This window comes from Triticum dicoccoides, chromosome 7B (genome assembly GCF_002162155.2).
Source record: "Triticum dicoccoides isolate Atlit2015 ecotype Zavitan chromosome 7B, WEW_v2.0, whole genome shotgun sequence".
Classification (NCBI taxonomy): domain Eukaryota; kingdom Viridiplantae; phylum Streptophyta; class Magnoliopsida; order Poales; family Poaceae; genus Triticum; species Triticum dicoccoides.
In genome coordinates, this window is record NC_041393.1 from 346791805 (window position 1) to 346804269 (window position 12465).

The following is a 12465-nucleotide window of genomic DNA, read 5'->3' on the forward strand; positions in this document are numbered from 1 at the left end:
AAGAGAGGATCAAGTACGGGTGGGTGCGAGATCGATGAAGAGAGCCATCGAAATTGCGTGTGTGTGTGCAAGTCAAAGATATAGGGCGACTGGCCTACCAGAACGTTAGAGGGCACATGTCAAGTTTGTGTGTGGCAGGGAGACATGACTAGAGTGCTTGATGTATCGGTGTGTGTGGGGGGGAGGGGGTGGGGGGAGGGGTAGGCAGAGGCCTAACTATAGAGGTAGAATGACTCCTATATGTGTTGAGAAGGAGAGACCCAACTATGTCATGAGGGAGATCGGTCGACATCCATACATAACTGAAGGACGGGAAATATGATGGGACAGGGAGAGAGAGGGAGGGAGAGGGAGGGAGAGGGGTAGAGTGCTGGATGGGTGATGGAGTTGCTTCTCGGAGATGTTGGGAGAGGCCTACTAGACAAACTGAGGGTGGAACTGCAATGTTATCAATAAGAGTGGGGATGTGTTTCTGTGTGTGCCTGTGCGTGATAGATCTGTCGGGATGCATCCATGGATGATGAAGGGGAACCATGTGTTTGGTAAGCAAACCTAACTAGATCAATAGATCAATTGTTGTTTGTCGGAGGAAGGGAGAGATACAACAAATGAGGTAGATCGATCGATGTGTGGGTAAAAACGAGTTATAAGGACCTAGTTGGCTATATGTATAGCGAGAGATTGGTCGGTGTACGTCCATTTGTTAGAGGCAAATAAGGCCCAGCAAGATGGATAGACAGAGAGAATGGAGCTAGGAGGTGGTGCGAGAGGCCCCACTACTAGCTGGATAGGGGGAGGAGTGTGCGGTCGTGAGATTGATTAAAAGAGGGGTGAGAGTTTACACGTGTGTCTGACCATATGAGAGACACGAGGCAAGGACACATAAATGAGGAGATTGAAGTTGTGTGTGTATGCTGTAGGCAGGCATCGCTGGAGAGCTTTATCGATCGGTGTGTGTCAGAAAGGAGTTGTGGAGACTCTGGGAGAACGACCTAAAGGAAAAAATGAATGTGCCCGGTGGATAGAATGTCGAGGGAGGGGGAGGGCGAGGAGGGCGTGTGCATGCACGAGAGAAAGTTAGTGGTAGCTACAAAGGTTAGAGGACTGTGTGAGTGTAAGAGACTAACAAAGATCGTAATTTGATATGAAAGTGGATTCATATATTTGAATAGGAGATCATAGTGTTTTAGACATTGCATGCATGAATATAGCGGTGATACACGTGTTGTGCACATGTTATACCGTAATGTGATAATGCATGGCGTTTGCAACTCACAGCTAAATGTCGAACAATCTAAACCATACTATACATCAAACAATCTCACATTTTATTTGAATTTGTGATAATGTGCGGTGTTTGCAGGTTACAACTAAATATCAAGCAATCTAAACAATACTATATATCGAACATTCTCACATTTTATTTGAATTTGTGGTAACGTGTGGTGTTTGAAACTCACATCTAAATACTTGTAGGCGTAGGGGGCGGGGCACCATACATAATGTGATAAACACATTATACATATGAGACATGGTTTAGATTATGAAGATCTAGCTAGAGCTAGAAATGTAACGTGATTTGAAATCAAAATAAAGTGGATTCAAAAAATCTAGTTCGTGTTCATATAGTACACATAGTTCATATGTAACTCGATACTGATCATGTGGTGTGCTGTCAAGATAATACACAAACAATGGTTTAACTTGACAATAATGATGATTGTAGATCTTATTAAAACAGAGAAACGAATTCAAATGCTTTGACTTCACAACAATCATTACTGTAGATCTTATTCAAATTTAGTTCATATTGAAGTCGTAGTATATACGTTTGGAATGCACTGAAACGTTCATTTGAGTAGTAGGTTACATGCATTATACACGTAGCGAAATATTTTAATTGAACATAACATGAGTTCAAAGTTTTGAATGACATTTGTAGTGCGCATTGATTTGGTACAGTACATGTTAGGCTTGTCCGGAAATTTCAACCCGCGCCTTGTTAGCCCGAAATATTTAAGATATATCTTTGTCTCGTTGTGCTCCGACAACTCCCTCCATCTCAACCCGCGCCTTGCTATTCCGAAATTACAACGCACGCGAAAACTCCCACCTCGTGTGAAATCCCGACACGCGAAATGCCCGTGGTACCCTTGAATCGAAAGAACCGCCTCAAATCGGTGGGGGGTACTTTCGTAACTTACCCCACATTTCGGACAAGCGCGTCTCTAAGACATGGTTCGTGAGGGAGTCCTGGATTAGGGGGTGTCCAGATGGCCGGACTATAACCTTTGGCCGGACTCTCGGACTATGAAGATACAAGATTGAAGACCTCGTCCCGTGTCCGGATGGGACTTTCCTTGGCGTGGAAGGCAAGCTTGGCGATACGATATGAAGATCTCCTCCCATTGTAACCGACTCTATGTAACCCTAGCCCTCTCCGGTGTCTATATAAACCAGAGAGTTTTAGTCCATAGGACGAACAACAATCATACCATAGGCTAGCTTCTAGGGTTTAGCCTCTCTGATCTCGTGGTAGATCCATTCTTGTACTACCCATATCATCAATATTAATCAAGCAGGAGTAGGGTTTTACCTCCATCGAGAGGGCCCGAACCTGGGTAAAAACATCGTGTCCCTTGTCTCCTGTTACCATCCGCCTAGACGCACAGTTCGGGACCCCCTACCCGAGATCCGCCGGTTTTGACACCGACATTGGTGCTTTCATTGAGAGTTCCTCTGTGTCGTCGCCTTTAGGCCCGATGGCTTCTTCGATCATCAACTACGACGCGGTCCAGGGTGAGACTTTTCTCCCCGGACAGATCTTCGCATTCGGCGGCTTCACACTGCGGGCCAACTCGTTTGACCATCTGGAGCAGATCGAAAGCTACGCCCCTGGCCATCAGGTCAGGTCTGGAAGCTTAAACTACACGGCTGACATCCGCGGGAACTTGATCTTCGATGGATTCGAGCCACGGCCGAGCGTGGTGCACTGTCTCGATGGGCATGATCTAGCTCTGCCGCCGGACAGCGCCCAGAGTGCCGCTCAGGTGTCCGCTCCGACCATTAGCTCGGAGCCAACTGCGCTAACCAGGGACGGACGGTTGGACGCCGCCCCAGGAGCCACAATCTCTACAGCGATAGAGCCAAATACCAGCCTAGTCCTTTGCAAGGCCCGTGACTCCAAGGTGCCGGACTCCGTTCCGGACTCCAGATCTTCCGCACCCCTTCCGATCGAACCCGATTGGGCTCCAATCATGGAGTTCACCGCCGCAGACGTCTTTCAGCACTCGCCCTTCAGCGAAATCCTAAACTCCCTAAAGTCTCTCTCTTTGTCAGGAGAGCCCTGGCTGGACTATGGTCAGCAGGGCTGGGATGCGGACGACAAAGAAATTCGAAACCCACCGACCACCCACTTTGTAGCCACTGTCGACGATTTAACCGACACACTCGACTTCGACTCCAAAGACATCGACGGTATGGACGCCGATGAAGGAGACGACCAAGAACCAGCACCTATAGGGCATTGGAAAGCCACCTCGTCATACGATGTATACATGGTGGACACACCTAAACGGAATGACAACAAGGATCAAAGGGGCGCAACCGGGGATCGCTCTTCGAAAGACGAACATGCCATCGAGCAAATTGCTGGAACATCAGAACCTCCACCAAAGGCTCGTTGCCACTCCATGTAGCCTGAAAAAGCAGAAGCGGAGGCTCAAAACAGCGAAAGATGCACTTAGGATCAGATGGGGCAAAGTACTCAATACCGCACACAAGTACGGCAACAGTCGTCACACAAAGAGCTACCCGAAGCGGAAACTACTACCGGAATTTGACGAAGAGGCCACAGAGCCCCCACGGTCAAAAAATAAGGAAGCCACAAGGTCGGATAGACGACCCCGCGATCGATATGAAGCGACAAAGGATGCCGCACTCAATACGGCGTGCGATCCGCCCAAGGATTCGCATCAAAAAACTGGCCCAACCAGATCCATCTATGGGCCAAGAAAGCAAGCTCCTGTGAGCAATGCAATGCAAAACATATCCGAACATCGCGGCACACCTACATACAGGGGCGCCGCACATCCCCTATGTTTTACCAATGAGGTGCTGGATCATGAATTCCCAGCGGGATTCAAGCCCGTGAACATAGAAGCATACGACGGAACAACAGACCCTGGAGTCTGGATCGAGGATTATATCCTCCACATACACATGGCCAGAGGAGATGACCTCCACGCCATAAAATACTTACCTCTTAAGCTCAAAGGGCCAGCCCGGCATTGTCTTAAAAGCCTTCCCAAAAACACCATGTGAAGTTGGGAAGCACTTGAGGATGCTTTCCGCGCAAATTTTCAAGGGACCTACGTCCGACCTCCGGATGCAGATGATTTGAGTCATATAACTCAGCAGCCTGGAGAGTCAGCTCGGAAACTCTAGAATAGATTCCTTACTAAAAAGAATCAGATCATCGGCTGTCCGGACGCCGAGGCCCTAGCAGCTTTCAAACATAGCGTCCGAGACGAATGGCTCGCCAGACACCTCGGCCAAGAAAAACCAAGAACAATGGCCGCATTAACAAGCCTCATGACCTACTTTTGCGCAGGAGAGGATAGCTGGTTGGCAAGAAGCAGCACCAGCGACCCGAGCACATCCGAACTCAGAGACGGAAACGGGAAACCGCGTTGCAACAAAGAACAGCGCCGAATCAAGGATAACAGCCCGATGAGCACGGTAGTAAACGCCAGATTCAAAAGCTCTCGGCAAAACCAGAAAAAGCCGCCACCCAACGATGACAGGGACGAGCTATCTAACCTCAACAAAATCCTGGACAAAATATGTCAAATCCACAGTACTCCCGGGAGACCTGCAAACCATACCCACAGAGATTGTTGGGTCTTCAAGCAGTCCGGCAAACTCAACGCCGAACACAAGGGGCTCGACACACCAAGCGAGGATGACGACGCACCCCACAAGCAGAGCACCGGAGAGCAAAAGAAGTTCCCACAAGAAGTCAAAACAGTAAATTCACTGCACATGACAAAAGGGAAGAACAGAACGGCGCCTACGAGAACACGCGCCACACGGCCAGCCCTAAAGGAGCACCGCCACTAGTTGTTACAACCAATCACCTTTGATTATCAGGATTACTCCAGAGGGGCCCGAAACGCAGGCTGGACTGCCTTGGTCTTGAATCTGGTTATTGACGGACTACAATTTACACGAGTCCTTATGGACGGCGGCAGTGACTTAAACCTGTTATACCAGGACACAATCCGCAAACTAGGGGTAAACCCAGCTACAATCCGCCATGGCAACACTTCCTTTCAAGGAGTCATGCCGGGTCCAGATACCCAGAGTATGGGTTCCCTTTTGTTAGAAGTCACGTTCGGCTTACCCGACAACTTCCGAAGCGAAAAGCTAATCTTCCACATCGCCCCATTCGTAAGTCGCTATCAAGCGCTACTAGGACGTGGAGCTTTCGCCCGCTTTAACGCAATACCGCATTATGCATCACTTACACTTAAAATGCCCGGCCCACGAGGCACCATCTCATTACAGGGGAATGTCAATTGACCCCCAAAGTACGGGTAATGGTGCGACCGCCTGGACAGCCGCACACCAATACAGCCCTACTATCCCGGACACAGCTGGACGAGTCCGGCACCAACATACATGAGCTTAATAGCCGCATAAACCCTGTACAAGGGGCTCCGTGTGTTCACGTCAGGGGACAATACGGCTCACTTCTCGCTCCAACTATATTTCGTTTATTCTAATACAGATTTCTCGCACGCTTATTTTTTTACTAAAGTTCCTCTTTTTCGCAGACGAACACCGTGCTACGCCCGTCCAGGATACGGCATAACGGAGACATCGGCACATACGTGCAGCAGGGACCCGTTCCAAGGATTCTTTTCAGATTAAGACCCTGCGTAAACCTTTTTTACCGTCTCTTGTTGACAACATCCCCCGGTTTTCGCCATAACCGAGGAGGAGGTTGGCGTTTTGGCATGTGGCCACGCCAGAATTTTGCGCATACCTGGACACCAGGGCCTTTTTTACCAAGGGCTCTGTTTCGGCCCGTCTTCATAAAGACCGAATACCTTAGGGAGTGTTCGGCGTCGTGAGTTTGGCCTTATATGCATCAGCTCTGAATCATGTCTTTGGTCAAATGTTGGGTTTGCCCAGCTCCTGTGTTTTGCTGCCTTATGTTCCGTTATATCGGCTAACGCGGCACCAGGAGAACTACAGCGATTGTGCCCCGGTTCGGCCAGGCGAGAACCTGAGTAGAGAAAGCCAAAAACTGACTGTCATGATATAGCAAGAGACTGGTCAACCACTCGATGACTCTAGGAATCTCTAGGATTCCTCCGCATTAACGAAGGACCGCTTCCCGGTCAGGCACACACGCGCCCCGAATTCGGGAGAGCGCGGTGCCTCTAGGGGCTATTGAGTAGCCCCAATGTCAAACTCCTATGGCTAAGTGAAAGTGATAAAGCATTATAGTCCGGTTGCCTCGTTTGCCGCGCTATCACCTCCTTTGTAGGACCAAGACGTTGGATTAAGTGTGAAAAGGCGCATGTTTTGCAAACACCCCCGCATTATATGCGTGGGGGCTGAAGCCAACGACTGCCATCTTTCAGGTTATATACACATATACATTAACGGCCGCACAGGAGGTATTATAATTCTTGCAAGCACAAGTATAAAAAGCTTTTATATTCTATCAAACTATTTCTTTTACAATAGCACCTGCTATTCGAACACAACATCCTTCGAGCACTGCGCTTCTATTAAACGAGCGCCCAGAAGAACTTCCTCAAAGTAGTGCCTGGCAGGTACCCAGCCTCCGTCCGAATCCTGGGATGCGACAACACCGGCCTTCATATCCGCCCAATATGTCTTGACACGGGCAAGAGCCATTTGTGCACCCTCTATACACACCGAATTCTTCATTGAATCAACATGCGACACAGAACCAAGGAACTGCGGCACCAATCCAAAATAACTTTTCGGCTCCGGCTCCCCCGGCCACAAACGACTCGCAACATACTGCATGGCGAGTCCAGATAACCTGTTCAGCTCCGCAAAGGCGGCCAAACGGTCGAGCACCGAAAGTGGGCTTTCCGGATTGTGGAATTGTGACCAAAACAGTTCTTCCAATTTATGGTCACCTCGACCTCGGAAGTGTTCGGTTGCGTCCACCGCACTCGCTGCCAAATCCAGATAAGTATTTTCCGCACTCCGCTGTCGGTCTAATGGAGCATACCTAGGATCCCCGAACTTCATCCGCAGCATATAGGGCTTTCCAGCCGTGATATCTCCGGCCTGACGCAGCTCCTCCTTCATAGTTCTCATTGCAGAGCGAGTTTCCTTGGCCTCGGCAGTGATCTTCTCAAGATCCTTCTGAGCCGCCCTTTCTTCTTGTTCAAGAAACTTACAGCGGTTGGCAGCATCCTTCAATTTTATAGCCATCTCGGTTATTACCTTCTTACTCTGGCAGTGAGCAGCCTGTTCGGCTTTCAGCTCTTCAGCCGCCTTAACGATAGCCGCATCATTTTTTCTTGCTTGCTCCTTGGCTCGGGCAAGTTCTGCCCGAAGGTTCTCCACGGCAGCAACACTATCTGCAATAAGCATATATATTGTAAGGCACGAGCATCGAACTCCTCTTATCAGATATCTCTGGAGCATACCTTGTGCCTCGTCTAGCCGCTTATTTACAAGCACGATGTCGGCATCTGCCATGTCCAGTTGCCGCTTTAGCCCGGCAGATTCATCAGTCCGGCTAGCCACCGAACACCTCGCCACCTTCATAAAAAGGTAACATTTTATACCTGGGGTTTTGATCCTCTGTGCGCCATCACTCTTGACGACACACAGAGTCTCAGGGGCTACTATTTATACAGGGCGCATTTGATGCGGCTCTACCAAAAGGTACACCTTTTTACGTACCTCAAAGCCTGTCAGTAAACTCCTGGCGGCCTCGTACAATCCGCTTTACGCGGATGCAATCCTTCCTATCACCATGTTCATCAACATACGGTGTTCTTCTGAGATGGATGCTCGCCCGAGCAGATCCCTCAGCCTCTCCGACCGTGCACCAGAGGGCGCCGGACTAGCCCGACGACCTTTTTCAGGATCCAGACATGGGGAAACCCGCCGGGACGACACCTCGGGGTCGCCTTCCTCATAAGTCGGTGCATCTAGGGGAGGCGTTTCGCTCTCCATCATCTCCGGACGAAGATCCCCCGAAGACGAGCTCTGCTGAGAAGGGTTGAGATCCGAACTACAAGGTAATATTTCGGTTATCTTCCTCAGAAATAAAACAGGGATGCCACTAATTTTTGAACCCCTCTCTTCACTTACAGCTCGGAGGAAAGCTGATCCCTTTGAGGGCACAATGCGGCCGGGGCAGTCTCCGGCGCCGGATCCTCTGATGAAGATTTCTTCCCCCGTTTTGAGGTCATCCCCTCCGGGTTTTCAGAGGCACTCCTTTTCTTTCCCAGGTTGGGGTAACTATTGATTCCTCCCTTCCTGACAGTCTCCTTCGTGGAGGCGGTAGCTCCATGGTTCCCCTCTTCGCCCTCTGCCGAAAGCATGATCTGCAGCATCCTGGTCAACACGGGATCCGGCGCGGTCTCGGGCAGGGGGGCTGGACACCTGATAAGCTTTGCCTTCGCTATCCACTCCTGTTCAAAGGATAGCTCTGTTAAAGGGCCACTTTATGATGAAAATGCGGATGGTGTGTCCAAATATGGGGCTACTTACCTTACCATCTTGACGATTGCAGCTCAGACCTACGTCCTCGGATAAGTACGGACACCTTGCTTGTGGTCCGAAGAACAATTTGTACATCTCCATGGGCGTCGCACCCATAAAATGTTGGAGGACTCACGGTCCCTCCGGATTAAATTCCCACGGGCGGAGAGGGCGACGTTTGCAGGGCAGCGTGCGGCGAATCAGCATAACTTGCCCACTACGGTCAAGTCAATATCTCTTTCTAGGAGATCTCGAATGCGTTCCTGCAGTAGGGGCACGTCTTTGGACGGCCCCCAGATAAGCCCTTCATTGACCCATGATGCTCGCCGTGGTGGGGGACCCAAGCGAAAAGCGGGTGGCGCCACCCACGTGGTGCCCCTGAGGGCTGTGATGTAAAACCAGTCCCGTTTCCATAGGCCAAACTCTTCCTGAAAACTGCCCTCGGGCCATGGAGCGCCGGCTATCTTGCTTATGATATCCCCTCCGCACTCAGCGTGCTGCCCTTCGATCATCTTCGGCTCCACCTTGAAGGTTCTAAGACACAATCCGAAGTGAGGGGTGATATAGAGGAAGGCCTCGCACACGACAATGAATGACGAAATTTGGAGGATGGACTCCGGAGCTAAATCGTGGAATTCCAGCCCGTAATAGAACATCAGCCCCCTCACGAAGGGATCAATCGGGAAGCCTAGCCCCCGAATGAAGTGAGATGTGAACACCACGCTTTCACCGGGCTGGGGAGAGGGGATGGCCTGCCCTTGAGCAGGCAGCCTATGCGAGATTTCGCCGGTTAGATACCTGGCATCTCTCAGCTTTCGCATGTCTTCTTCTGTAACGGAGGAAGGCACCCACCGGCCTTGACGGTCGGAGCCAGACATCGTCGAAGGTCCGAAGCGCCTAAAACTAGAAGCCTTGAGTGTTGGAACTCAAGGCGAGGGGCGGATTCGATTGGATTGAAAGAAAAGGGAGTCGAGCCTTGGTCTCTTTATAAAGGAGTTGAATACTAAGAGCCCTCCCCGTAACCGTTTGGAACTCGCTTTCAATTTGAGAGTCATACTAAAAGGCACGGTTGGGTTACCCATGCCCATATTGATGAGAATCCCGGAATAAGGGGACACGATCTCTGCTTTGACGAGACGTGCCAAGGAAACCTCCTCGCTACGGCGGTATGTGGAACTTATTTTTGTAGAGCCGGACACTATCCTTGTGTTCAACATCTTCTATGAAGTATTCGGAGGAGGAACCCACCTTACAATGCCGAAGAAAACTTGCGCGCCGGACTTGTCGTCATTGAAGCCTGGTTTAGGGGCTACTGAGGGAGTCCTAGATTAGGGGGTGTCCGGATGGCCGGACTATGACCTTTGGCCGGACTCCCGGACTATGAAGATACAAGATTGAAGACCTCGTCCCGTGTCCGGATGGGACTTTCCTTGGCGTGGAAGGCAAGCTTGGCGATACGATATGAAGATCTCCTCCCATTGTAACCGACTCTGTGTAACCCTAGCCCTCTCCAGAGTCTATATAAACCGGAGAGTTTTAGTCCGTAGGACGAACAACAATCATACCATAGGCTAGCTTCTAGGGTTTAGCCTCTCTGATCTCGTGGTAGATCCACTCTTGTACTACCCATATCATCAATATTAATCAAGCAGGAGTAGGGTTTTACCTCCATCGAGAGGGCCCGAACCTGGGTAAAAACATCGTGTCCCTTGTCACCTGTTACCATCCGCCTAGACGCACAGTACGGGACCCCCTACCCAACATCCGCCGGTTTTGACACCGACAGTTCCCCACTGCCATCCCATCCGCCCACCCATTCATACACTGAGGCCATGAAAACCCGCGACTAAACCCCACACCCTGCTCCGTCTGCCACCCAGTTGGAACTTCTTCCCCGACGACGTCGTCCACAGCAACACCTCGACGTCCCTCATCCACCGTACCGGATGAGGATCCGTCGTCGATCTCATCGTCCCGCCGGTTCAGCCATCCCATCCTCCACCTCCAAGGAGCTGCCCCAACGTTCCCCTCGTCTTTCACGCCACCTCCATTCCCACACCACCATCTTCACCTGCACCACCGGAAGAGGAACATCATCACCGTTTCCTCGGATGAAGCTGCGGCCTAATCGGCGCCACCAAAGAGGTTGTACACTAATCGCCGCATTTTCTTCTTGATTCGATCTCACGGTGCTGCCGGCGCTTGGTCCCGAGCCGACACGGCGTGGCTCCATCCACGGCGGCGTCGCCGGCCACTTCCTCCACGGCATCGCTCCCTCGGCGGCAACGTCCACATCAGTAGGAGCTGCTGCTGCTTTTGCTCTCACTCGCGCTGCTGCTCTGCTCTTGCTCTCGGTCCCCTGCCTGGTCTGCTTTTGCTATTGCTCTTGCTCGCGCTGCTGCTCTCGCTCTTTCTCTTGCTTGCGATGCTGCTCCAATTTGGCTACACTTCAGTCAACTGAATCGACATTTGGGTCAGTCGATTTCCAAGGGGTGGGCTCGCCGGGGTGATGGAAGAACCAGCCGCAGCGTGGAGGGGGGCTCGCCGGAGAGGTACCCCACTATATATCTTAGGGTTTAGGATGGGGGCGGTGGTCGCCGGCGGTGGCGGGCCGGTGGCGTGGGGATCGCCGGAGAAAAAGCTCGGCATGGGGGGCCTAGAGGGATGGCCAGGGCGACGGGGGGCTGTTGTTTGGCCGGTGGTGGCTAGCGGCTCAGGGGGGTGGAGGTTGAAGATGAACCGCAGGCCCTTGATTTCGTATCCAACGGCTGCAAAATCGACTGACCAGAGATGAAAAAGTCAGTCGACCGACGTGTAGCCTCACCTTGCTAGTGTGTTCAGTTTCGACAGCAAAATTCAGTTTGGATAGTTAGGTTCAGTTTCAACAGTTAAGTTCAGTTTCGAAAGTTAAGTTCAGAGATGAGCGGCTGATGTGTTTTACATCTAGCACTTTGTGGTTATGTATTTTATGTCATGTATTGGAGATGCTATTAGAATTCCACTCAGGTTAACGTTGTTCGTTGTCTCTCTTGTCCTGCTTCAGCCTCGGCGTCGTACAACTCACCGGAGCTGCTCCAACGACGAAACCCTCCATCACAGCGGAGCAGTACCTCGGGCTCCATCTCCAGACGCCTAAGATCTTCTTCCCCTCCTCCGACAGCAAAGTCTGCCGGAGCATCCTCACCAGCCAACCCAATCACGTTGAGATCGACATGGCTTCGCCAAAGAGGTTGTACACTTGTTGCATCTCTTTTTTACTCTACATGTTATATATATTGTCCACTGAGCACACGGATTTGTTCCTTTAGTGTCTCCTTGAAAGAAAAAACGTAGGAATTTTAATTTTCACTTGTCCTCCTTTTCAAATTCCTATTCATGAAGCACAAGGCTAAGAGATAGCAGCATAATAGCATTATAACCGTACATTTTCTTGTGGTTTGACTTAATATCACCATGCTTCTTTGCATCATGTGATCTTCCAATTGTTGTGAATCAAACACCCAGATTGGCAGAAATCCTGTGTTTTTAAATTCTCTGTTTTGCATGTGCATTCCTATCCTATTTCTGTCTATTTCCTATCCCTGCATTGTTGTAATCCTCCAATTCAAACGAGCCCTTACAGAATTACTTCTCTTACAGATAGTTGTGAAAGAAAACCTTGTGTGGTTTGTCCCGGTCCTGCTGCACCTCGTCCAC